We start from the raw sequence: 12,756 nt of genomic DNA on the forward strand, positions 1-12,756 counted from the left end.
GGAAATGAGTAAAACAAGAAAGAAAAAAAGGCAAACCACGGACTGAGATTAAATGGAGTCTAAGCAGGAGAGACAAATTTTGTGTTGCCAGGTGATCTTCCCTAATTTGATTCGGTCATTTCCAATTCTGGAGGATAAGTGAGTTTCCAGGGTGGAAGGATGGATAGCTGATGATGAACTTCTGGTACATGAGTTGCTCTCGTCTTCAGCTCTGACCCTTCTATGGCAACAACAGTTGATGGCATCTATTTACTTTCTACCACTGCTGTCCGCATGAAGCCATTGTAAATCTTTATAGATTCACCCATCCAAGACACTGTACCTGTGTAGCTGTGTCAAAGCTGGCCAATGAAAATACTGGAAACTAGGCTGTACTTCATTTGGTGCAGCAGAAACAAGGATGAAACTTAAGAAAATGTTCTGCTATCAGTTGTAATCTATTCCAGAACTTTTCCACCCAAACTTTTATGAGGTGGGAAAGAAATTAAGATCAAGCAGTTCTTATGACCTCATTTCAGTTTTGATGAGAGATAATGTAGTTGGAAATATTTTGAACACTTCTACTAGGCTCTTGATAGATGAAAAGGAAAAAAGGACTGAAGAGAATTGTTTACTGAGACATTTCTAAATCCTGGAACATTAGAGACCCACGAAAGCTCAGATGACCATCTGTCCAGAGATTACACTGCTCAGGGAGAACAGAGCTGCCATACAGCCCATCGTATTCTTAATTGGCCTTTGTCTTCTGTATTCCAATTCTCTCAGGATTTAGATATCTCCTTGAATTTTTGAGCCAGACAGTCATAACAACTGCAACCCATCTCAGTTTCACATCTGCAAAGTGCTTATGGCAATGCAATAACTCTGAGTGACAGAAAACAAAGCAGTTGCATGTGGTGGTGGGCTTGGGGTTTATTTGTTTGGTTGGTTGGTTTGGGTTGGTTTGGTTTGTTCTGTTTTTCCCCTGTGAAAAAACTTTCTGCCCTCAACCAGTCTAAGACTCTCTGGAAACTTTAAAAGGGTAATTCAGCCTCTTCTTTTCCATTTTAAATCTCTTCAATCAGCTCTTTCTTCCTACCATCCTTACCGCCATTGATTTATTTCAATTAGGATTCTTCTGTTCAAGTACCATAATTAGCCCCTGTCACTACTAATTCTCATCCCCTTGGATTATATAGACAGAACTAAAATCCATGAGGACTAGTTCAGCAACATTTGCTCACCTGCAAACTAGAAGAGAAAGAGCCCAAAAGTCCCCGGTGAGGCATACTTGGGACCAGAAAATGCTTCAATACCTATCTCACTGAATTAATGGGTCTGTGTGCTTTGATTGGGTTTATGTACTTTCCTTCCGATGTTAGTTTCTACAAATCTTCCTGAAACCTTCTTTAAAAGGATAGAAATTTACCAGAAAACAGCTTTTTCCGTAAGGCCCCAAAGGGGTCTAATATAGATCCATTACTCAGAAGTGGCTGTAAGTTTCCAAAAAGGTGGTTTTAAACTGAGCCGTTAAACATGCTTTTATCCTCAGAAGTAAAAAATATGAATAATACAAGTTACCTTGGGTAGTTGTTTGTTATGCTACGTCAACTTGACCATAACTTCACTACATGCCAGACCTTCAGTGGTGCTATGAGATACCCATCACATGCCAGATTTCTCTTGGTAACAGTTTCCCTGCTTTCACCCCTTGCTTTAGGGAATTGCAGTTTGCTGTACCCATGCAGCTACCTTAAGTCTCCTGAGAGAGGTGGCTCCTACTCACTCATGCAGTGTGCTGGAGTGGTGTTGGTATGCAACCACACCAACCAAAGCCAAGCCAAAATAGAATGCACACTAGTATGATGTGCAGAAGAAACACACAAAATTTGATTGAAAAAGACAATAGGGACATGTCTGCTTTTATTTTTTTTCTGGGATATTTTTAGAGCTTGATGTCCAGGTACTGGTTCCACTAGTTGGTGTTTATCTTCTTTGCTTACAAAAGCCAAGAAATAACACCTAGAATGCCATATTCAAACAAAGAGGCAGGAGGCGGATGCCTTGCCTGGTGTGAAAGCCCACACTGTTTGAGATGAGACCTTTTCACAGTTAATATGAATACATTGCTTCTCCCGCCCTGTAAGGAAAACCCAGTAGAAGGCAACATGGGAAAATATGTACCTCAAACTCCTCGTACTCATACACACAGAGTTCATTTTAAAATCTGGAGTAAGTTGTTGTCAAGCTTTGTAAACATGGAATTCAACACTGTTACATCTGAGTCTTGCTTAAAATGCTTGCAAAAGGTTCCAGTAGTCTTTAAGGGGAAGGCTGTATACATTATAAATGGTTAATGCTTCATAGGATAGAAACTTAGTGAAGCAGGAAAGTGTTTGATTACTTTTTGTAGGTTTTTTGGTTTGGGATTTCTTTTTTTTTAATTTTTTTTTCTGTGAGGCTCTGGAGACTCATTGTTTCTGGGAACTAAGGCAACTAGAGTTTGCTGAACAGGAACCTGTCTAAGACCTTGAACATTCAGGTTCAGTGTGGCCAGGGTTTGGGATGCCTTTTACTTTAGCTGAGCAGGTGGGATGAGTCTTGCACCTCAAGATATTTTTCCAGACCAGTGACTCACTAAAGAGATATGGAGACCTGTAATATTGATTAGATTAAGAAAGCGTCAAATAACCTTTCACCTCTATCTGATCAGCTTTCTGTATCAAAATGTGAACATGAAAATAAGAGCATTAAACTCTGAGCCTTTCCATGCATGCACTAAAGAGGCATTCTGCATCACAGAAAGCAGCTATGTTTAAGGCCTGGGATTAGGCATCATTTGGGAATATTTGAATCCAGGACAGATTTTTTTGCTTCTCTCAGTATACAGAGATCTGATTTTCTGATTCGGATGAGGAGAAAGACTCAAATTTTTCACTAAACACAGCAATGTTTAAACCAAAATAATGGAAAAGGTTCTCAGTTTGACATGTTTCAGTGTAGTTTTTCAAGGTATGAAATAAGCTGAAATTAATCGGAAAATTTAGTCAGGCAAGAGAGGTCTAAGTGCCTGTACTGCTTATATGCCAGTTTCATACTGAAGTCACAAGTCTTTTATTAAAGTGAATACATTCAAAATATACATATTGTATATATACACAAAATATCTCACATTTTAAATTGAGAAGTTGTCCATCACAGTAAGTCAATAGGCACAGGCTAGACTGGGCTTTGGTTCAACCAGAGTCCTTCTGGTGTGAGAGCAGTTCAGTGGTTAGAAGGGAAGAGCAAAGCATGTCCTTAGCCATGTGGCCAAAGAAGGGATTGAGCTTTTTTTGATGGCTATGGTCAAGTGTACAGGGACACGGGGGTTTAAAACGTTTTAGAGTAGCCACAGCTGAGAAACCAGGAGATCTTCTACTAGTGGGAAAGGTGGAAATCAATTCCCTGGGAAGGCTGGAAATCTCCTTCATTGCAAGCATTAAAGAACTACTTGCACTGATAACTACCCAAAATGTGTTATACAGAATTGATTCTTATTTCCTGAAGCTGGGTGGGTGAGGTAGTCATCCTGAGGTCTCTTTTGACTCTATTTTCTATATTTTTTGCAAATATGTTGTAGAAAATGACTCATTTTCTGACAGCTAAATGTGAGTCCTGTGTGTACACACGCACAGGCAGACAAACATGAAGAGCGTGAACACAATGCCTGTAGTGTTAATTGTTTGAAATCTAGAATGGAAGAAAAAGCAAAACATCCTTCAAGATGATGATCAAATTCGGCTGTCTCATCAAAACAGCAGCTTGGTGTCCTGCATCAGCAAACCACTGGTAGGAGTAAGTATTGATAAAGGAACCACGGGAACTCCGGGGCTACTTAAAAGAGTTAAAAAGCCTTGGAAAGCTCCTGCTTCTGCTCTGCCACGTTGCAAATGAATGCGGTGAGGAAGAGAGCAGAAAAAACTCGATCTGCCACAAGCTGCGCTACCGCTGAAGTTGCCTCCCCCACAGGTCAGGTTTAGAGCTCAGCCCTGGCCTGCACCGGCACCGGGAGGGAGTGGGTCCTCCGTGGCGCTCTCCCGCGTGGGGTACAAGAGGATGTAACGCGTCCGTGTCCTTCTGGCCTCTGCCTTAGTTTGCCTCCATCGAACTGGGAGGAGCTGCCAAGCCACCTGCGGCAGCATCGCCCACCCGCGGCATCGCCCACCCGTGGCATTGCCCACCCGCGACATCGCCCACCCGCAGCATCATTGCCCACCCACAGCATCATCGCCCTCCCGCAGCATCATCACCCACCCGCAGCATCATCGCCCTCCCGCAGCATCATCGCCCTCCCGCAGCATCATCGCCCACCCGCAGCAGCATCGCCCACCCGCAGCATCATCGCCCACCCGCGACATCGCCCACCCGCAGCATCATCGCCCACCCACAGCATCATCGCCCACCCGCAGCATCATCGCCCACCCGCGGCAGCATCGCCCACCCACAGCAGCATCGCCCACCCGCAGCATCATCGCCCACCCACGGCATCATCACCCACCCATGGCATCGCCCTCCAGCGCCGGGGGCTCGCACGGCGCCACGCCTGGTGGCCATAACGGCGGCTGCGGAGACCCCTCGTGGAGATGCAGCGTGTACCAGGAGAAGGAACCGCCACCTGGATTTTTTTTTTACGTGGTGAGGTTTAGCGGTGTTAATTCCTCCATGAGCTTAGTGAAAGGGGAAAAGCCCTTCTCCCTGGGGGGAGAGCAGTCCCCACGGGAATTCTGCAATGTGCCCCTGTGGGTGGGGCATCGCTGGGTTTTTTTTCTAGATTCATCATAAAAAAAAAAACACGACACCTGCAGAAATGTGTTGTGAAGGGGAATTTAATTTTTGCTCTCTCGCCCAAACCTGGATCTTTTTTTTTTTTAGTTTCTGACGACAAAGAAATTTCAAAGGGAGCATCTCAGAGCAAGCAGGTTTGCATTTTACAATACAGGCAGAATTTCCAGCATTTCCCATCACTACACCTGCCTCAGTATTGGATCTTTAATCCTGCTGGTTTGGAAGTAGGACACAAAGAGCAGATTTGTCCCATTCATGGAAGGTTTGATGCCTTCTTCAGTCTTTTACCTGGTTGGAAACAGAAGGAGCTGCAGAAAGCTCAACACTGGCTCCAGACAGTAACAAAGCGTCTGTACCAGAACTTCAGGATCTCTCTCCAAACTCTTGCCCAGAGTATCTGAAGTCCTCCATCTTCTCCCTCAACCATATCCTTTCCTGCAGCACCACGGCACTGATTTACCACTTAAATTTTCTCTGTAGCGTAAGGTATGAACAGATTCTAGTACTGGCTCCTTTTTCTATTTAATCACTCTTGAAAAAAAGTGTTTATCTGAGTCTAAGGGAGAGGCAGTCAAGGCTAATTAGTTTGATAAAAATTCAAACCCTGTCTTTCCCACCTGAAATCTGTTTTTGTCTGAGCCTGGTATAAAACTAAATGGTGCCAGCTCAATGATGGGTTTTGCCAGTTATGAACCAGTGCTCCACATATGCTTTTCCCTCACTGTGTGTTGTGTCCTATGCCCTCTCTGCATGGACATGTACAACCCTGATTCTTAAGAAATCTGCTTTTCTTTGCTGCAGGTGTTGGCCTGTGAATCCATTTGCTTCCAAAACAAAAGAACAAAAAAACCAAACAGTTCAGTGCAGCAGTTCCAAGCCTGATGTATGCAGGTGCCTTGTGAAAAATCCAGAACACACCAGTACCCTATATACAGCCCTTGGTATAGCATCCGCTCCTTTCCAGCTAAGGAAACTAGACTTGTTAGTACAGGACACGTGTTCCTGCTTACCTTTGAACTCATGGGCTAATTTTGATCAGATGATGATGGAAGCAGGGTGAAGAATGTGCTGGTTTTGGCTGGGATTGAATTAATTTTCTTCACAGCAGCTGCTATGGGGCTATGTTTTGGATTTGTGCTGAAAACAGTGTTGATAATGCCGAGATGGTTTTGTTATTGCTGAGCAGTGCTTACCCAGAGCCAAGGCCTTTTCTGCTTCTCATCCCACCCCACCAGTGAGTAGGCTGGGGGGAACAAGAAGTTGGGAGGGGACACAGCTGGGACAGCTGACCCAAACTGACCAAAGGGATATTCCATACCATATGATGTCGTGCTCAGCATATAAAGCTCGGGGAAGAAGGAAGGGGGGGGGGGGGGGGGATGTTCAGAGTGATGGCATTTGTCTTCCCAAGTAACCATTACGCGTGCTGGAGCTCTGCTTTCCTGGAGATGGCTGAACACCCACCTGCTGATGGGAAGTGGTGAATTAATTCCTTGTTTTGCTTTGTTTGCATGTGCAGCTTTTGCTTTACCTATTAAACTGTCTTTATCTCAACCCGTAAGTTTCCTCACTTTTACTCTTCTGATTCTCTCCCCCATCCCACTGGGGGGGAGTGAGCAAGCAGCTGTGTGGTGCTCAGTTGCTGACTGGGATTAAACCATGACAAGGGTATATCTTAAATACATCATTTTTTTACCTGTTTAGATAGTACAAGCAGCCACAAAGAATACAGGAAATTCCTTTCAAGATGTGAATCCACAGGCCCCCCAACTGCAGTAGTTCTGCCAAATCACAGGAACTCCTCTGTAAAACCTTTGGTGTTATATTTGGTCTATGTTCCTTTGCATGGGGGAAATAGGTTTTACCCTAACTCAGAGATTTTGTGATAAAAATAAATATAAACTCTCATTGTAAACTCTATAAACATCATATTCTTTGCTCCTCTGCCTTGGGATTTGAAATATATGCATACAGAAGTTCCAGAGGAGTTTCCACAGGAATTTCCACAAAGCTGATGCAGATGGGCACCTGTACAGATCTTCTGGTCTTCTTGGAATATAAGTAACTGTCACTATTACCCAATAACATCATAAAATCTGCCAGACAGTGCTGTGAGAAGAAGCAGAGATGTTGTGGGGTTTTTGGTTGGGTTTTTTTTTTTTTTTCCCCCTAATCTTATTCTGAATGCCCTGTCTGGTTGCAGTGCAGTTAAAGACAATGGGAGCTGTGAAAACTGTGCATATCTGAATTTCTGCCTTTGCGCTTCTAAAAATAATAATCAAATAAAGGGTTAGCATGACTGAGTGCGATACCCAAAAACCCAGAACAGAAATAGCTCTTCTGAAAGACTGCTGAACTGAAATTAATGTCAGATTCCCATAGTGAATCCTTAGTAAAAGGTAACATGAAAATCTGTACTTCTGCCTCTAATCCACGGTTACAATAGTGGTACACTTTCATTTCCTTCTTTTCTCTTCTCTCTTGGCTTGGACCTCAAGAAGATGGTCCTGTCTGGGATTTACTGGCAATTGTAAGAGGTGAAAGTGTTTTAATCAGCTATTAAAATGCATACTAATGTCAGGACTTTAGAGGATGTGCTCCTGTGATGTGTTAATTCATTTTTAATGTGGAAAATTAAGGTTGGTTGTGTGTGTGTGGTTTTTTTTTTTTTATAAAAGGGTCTGTGGAGCATTGCCTAATGAGTTGGCTGGATCTGCTTGGTCATCATATCATTTCACCTTTCATGTTGCTGGGCCCTTTTCACAGGGCTGAATCTGAATGATCGAAGTTACAGGTTCATTGCCCTCAGAATGCAAAGTTCCTGGGTTTTATTCCCTGACTCCAGCCCTGTATATTGCAGGCCAGGTTACATGAACCGACCTAGGGTTTGTTCTCACCCAGGTGCCACTAGTTTTATGTGATGAGGAAGAAGTGAAAAGATCAATCCAGGCTTGTTAGAGGTGTCAGTAGCAGCCAGAGAAAGATGAAGATTGATTCAAACATTATGCCTTGCTTTAAGTGCTTCTTATGACTGCTCAGCCCACAGTGTGGATGTCTTCTCTCTGAAGTTTCTATCTGATCATGATAATGATTCAAGTAACAGCAGAAGATACTTTGCACTTTCTCAACATCATCAAGCTCTGCGCTCACGGTAGGCTACTGCAGCTTGATTTATTTTTCTTTTTTCTTTGTTATTGGGCTTTAGAAATGATCCCTATAGAACAGCCAAGCAATTTTTGTTGTCTTCATACTCCAGTGAAGTTGAGACTCCTGTATAGACCACTGAAAGCCATAGGCAAAGTCTGTCCTCAGGTGAACCTACCTAGTTGATGCTACATGCAGTTCTTTCCATATGAAAGCAGCTGTCTGGAACAGAGACACAACATGCCTTCAAGAATTGGATACGGCAAGTCATAAACGAATAATATAACTTTGATTGATGCTCAGTGTTGCCCTAAGAGTATGATTGGGTGCATTTACAGCATAAACTATGTTTGATTAGGTTTGTACCCTTTCATGCTATGTAAAATTTCTTTACACTTCAGTCTTGCAAGAAAAATGCTCTAAAATATCTCAGTAGCATGAAAAACAAAGCATAATGTACAGAGCTTGTAACAGAATGAAACCCAGTGCTATGGCATTATTGGTTTGATTATTAGATTTGCTCCATTTTAACTCATGTCCTATTCCGCCTCCCAGTGATGCATCCATTGTCAAATGTCAATATTAATATTGTTTCAGCTGAAGTGAAACAGTTGTGCAAAAGGATTATAGCCTTGTCAATAGAACTGGAATTTGCACTCTCATTCACATGCATGAAAACCTCAGAGATTTAATTTTCAGGTCACATGTGTCCACAAGGGTGAAAGAGTAATCTGCAATTTGTGTCTCCTGTGCCTGTGTTAGAGGCCTGTGCACTGCAGAGACGATGCGGGGGGGGGGGTAAATAAATACAGCAGCTGGTGGCAAATTTGTGAGATTCTTCTCAGAGTTTCTTGTTTGGTTGTTTTTTGTATGAGTTTTTTCACCCTTAAGTTTTATCAGTTTCAACTCTGAAACTGGGAGATATCGATCTTTTCCAGGTAGGTAAGCTTTCTGATTCTTTCAGAACTGTAAATGGTTTGGTAATAAAACTACGTATTTAGATTGGCCTTGTGTGAAGAATTATGTCAGGCAAGAAAATTATTTTCTTCCTCAACAAAAAGACTAAGTTACCCTCTGAGGCTTTAAATCTTATCTTTGCTATAGCAAAGATGCAGACCATAAAAGTTTAGATTCTGTAGCTCTAATTGCTCCTGCTGCATTCTCACCCTGTCTCACATGTTTAAGTTGAGTCAGAAAGAGTCTGTTCCTTGTAATGGAGGAACTGAAGGGGAAATCTATGTGATTCAGAGGTCGTTTCTCTTCTCTCAAGCTGATTGCTGAACTAAGATATTAGCCTGCAGAACTGGAGGCCTCTGCAGGAAATGGTGTTTATCTGACAGACAGATGTAATACTGCACCCCTGCCTACCTCCAACTATGATAATCTCCCTCCGCTATCTTCTTCCCAAACTAGACTTCTGCATTTGGGGTAATGGCAGAACTAATTTTTCTTTCCCATTCAGTTTCAGTGATATAGCTTCATTCCTGCTACTTTTTACATATACTTTGCTACTTAGTTCCACCCCAGGAATAGCTGCATTTCTGTTTCAGTTAGGGCTTTGTATCATGATTTTTCCAGTAAAGACTGTGTATCTATCAGTATCCCAGTCAATAATGTGACGCATTGGTTCTGTGTTGTTTCTTCAGCCTCTACTGGGTTTATGTCTTATTGTCCTATTCTGATAGTGATTTGAAGGAAAAGGAAAACTTTTTTTTTTTTTTAAATGAAAAACATCCATATGGCTCTCAACTTGTGTTAGAGAATTATAGTGTGAGACAGACAGTGTGAAACTGGAGGAGAAGAGGGGATTGTTTTTGGCAGTCTTCAGTTTCTAGTATAGTTCATTATGCAGTCTTGGGACAGGACCTAAAATAATTAAGTTCTGTGCAACAACAACCTTTGCCCTTTTGAAAGAGTTATTGCACTAGAGGAAATGCTGCCATAACTGTTTGTGTGTGACATCTATTAGCTGTTTCTCTCTCTTGGAGCTCAAGTGGTGGACTGAATTGTGACTTCAGAGGATCAAAATATAGGAACAGCTACCTGATTTTCCAGGTGCCAAGAGAAAGCCAAGTTGGAGAGATATTTATTTGGAGCTGCAATTCTACTGTGTCTGTAGTATAAGTTAAATTTGCAGTATCAAAGAATAGACTAGGACATGGCAGCAAAGCTTCGGTAACTTTAATAACAGGGACCACAGTAATGAGTGGGAAATCTGGAAAAGTGTTTGCCTTTGTAGATTTCTTCGCTGGAAACAGGAGGTCTTAATGATTCAGGTATATTCATTTGATTTTGCTCTGGGAAATGAGAAGGAAGGAAGACTGAAAGGTGGTGGTGTACCTGGGGAGGAGGTCTGAATTGGATACTGGTCTTCTATGGGCTGGAGAAGACTGGAGCTGGAGGTCCCTGTCATAGAAGAGATAGAAGGTTCTGAGGCAGCTTCCTTTCTGCTAAAACATAGCCAAAGCCTCATTTCATCTTTGAGAAAATGCATTTTGTTCAGTTTCCAGATTTTAAAGTTGTAGTGCTCTCGGAGTCAGTGGAGGTCTTGGCCCTTCTGTTCAATTTTTTTGTTTCTTCAAAGGGGTAAGGAAGAATGAAAAGGAAAACCAGGGATCGATCTTTGTTCCTTGCTGGTGCTGTCCTAGTCTTGGGACATGGTGGATTGAGGTGGGATTCTTGAAGCATGGGACTAGTCTGTATTCCTATCTCCCCAAAATCAGAGACAGCTAGCCTGGGGCTAAGAACATGTATGAGCTCTGCCACTTTAGAAATAGATTCCCCTAGCTCAGTGAGGAGATGCAATACGAATGTGCAACCACTGATTAATATTTAACAAACTACATTCCAAGACTGGAAGATTAAGAAAATCTTTCCACATCTTTCCCTCCATCCTTAGCCTTAACTAGGAAATAAATAACTCCAGAACATATTTTCGGAATGAGTTTCAATATGTTTCTTGCTTCTTTATATTCTGAGTCACATCTTCATGAAAATGTACCGTCATGGCATTCTAAGAGACTCTAGTGGCTTATCTTATTTAATGCTGCTCCATCAAGGTTGCCACATGAACATAATCTTGTAAATGAAGGAACCAAGGCAAAGACGATCAGTGTCAGACTTTGACATACATTATGTGCTTTTCTGATCATCTTTCCTCTACGGAGATCAAAGGCTGGAATATACTGCCAGATTAGCAAGGACCATCAACATTTTATTCATTTATTTACTTACAGAGATCAGCAGAAAATGAAAGGTTGCTTAAAAAATGGCTATAAAAGTAATTTGAGTATACTTTTTTGGTTGGTGTTTGGAGTTTGGGTACCTCATTATGAAATGCTAATACAGGAATCCCAAGACATGTGGAATGTTGAACACGAAGATGTTTTCTCTCTGTATCAAAACATTTCTTCCCTGTGTGCAAGAGAGTGCTTCAATGAGAAACTGCAAGAATCATGCAGCAAATAGAATCTGTAGTCCTCAACGCTCCAGTTTTGCTGGCTCAATTTCTTTTTTCATTAAGGATATGAATGTTATTTTTGCCAGCACGTTGACCAGTCACATCTTACTCACTTCAGATTGGGACTTGCATAATGAACTCTCACCTCATACTACTGTGTGTGTTTGTAGTCCAGTTTGTTTCTCTGGGAGCAAGAAACACAACTGGTCAGTCTGACCTGTGATCTGGTGACCAGCTCTGTTGAGGGAAAGTGTGGATAAGAGTGATGGTGAGATGCCTGGGGTGCTCATCTGATGAAAACATCACCTGCAAAGGTCAGTCCAGCTGTCATCCTGAAACCTGATGTTACAGCTGCCGGCTTGCTGCAGGATCTGGAAGTTTTCTTTGGGGCACTCTCTGACATATTGAAAAGGAATATACTTGAAATACTTGGTTATATCTACACTGGTAAATATCATAAATTTCTTGCAATTATGTATGCAAAAAAATTGTATATATGTTGCACGTGTAATGACAAGAAAACCTTTTTACCGGCACAGCTCAGAGAGGTGCTATTAGCTGTTTCTGTAACAGAACAGAACTGCTGACCTGGATTGTCTTTCTCTTCTTGTTTTCTTTCTTAGGATAAATTTCATCCATGCTAAGAGAGTTTTTTAGCATCACTTTCTTTGCAAACCTTTTAAATTGAGATAAGACCTTAGAGATGCATCAAAACTGGAAACTGTGAAATGTACAGCTTGTCATGAAATCAGATAAATTAATAATAATACACACAATTTATACAATGTCTCAGATATTCAAAACTCTGTACAGACATTAACTCATTAAATGGGGCAATGATTACAAGTTGCCACAGCTTTGATTTGTAGAACTTGAAGCCACACTCAGTTTAATTCTAAAGAGATTAGCATTTCAACTTCCTTGCTCTGTGGAAAAGTTTTGTGTGTGTGTATATATGCGTGCGTGTGTGTGTATGAAGGATACAAACAACACATGATTGTGTGTGAGAAATACAACCAAATGTTAGTAGACTACAAAGAAAAAAACTATAAAAATAATATCCATAGCTCTTTTTTTCCACATCCACACATAATTGTTGGAGGGTCACAACGTAAGAAGCACAGAAGTCTCTCTCTGCTCACTTTCTGTGACTGGAAGAGAGGAAGAAGTCAAAGCACCATGTTCCTGAAGTATCCAGAGCTGGTTTTGGGGAGAGAACTTGATTCTGTGGTTAGCTTTTTAAGTTCAGTTGGTTGAAAATTCTTAGAATCAAAATTCCAAGATGTGATCCCAGGACCTGTGTGTCCTGGGATGCATGTGTGGGAGGAAGTCTCAGATGAGTTCTC

This window comes from Buteo buteo, chromosome 4, assembly GCF_964188355.1.
Source record: "Buteo buteo chromosome 4, bButBut1.hap1.1, whole genome shotgun sequence".
Taxonomy (NCBI): Eukaryota; Metazoa; Chordata; class Aves; order Accipitriformes; family Accipitridae; genus Buteo; species Buteo buteo.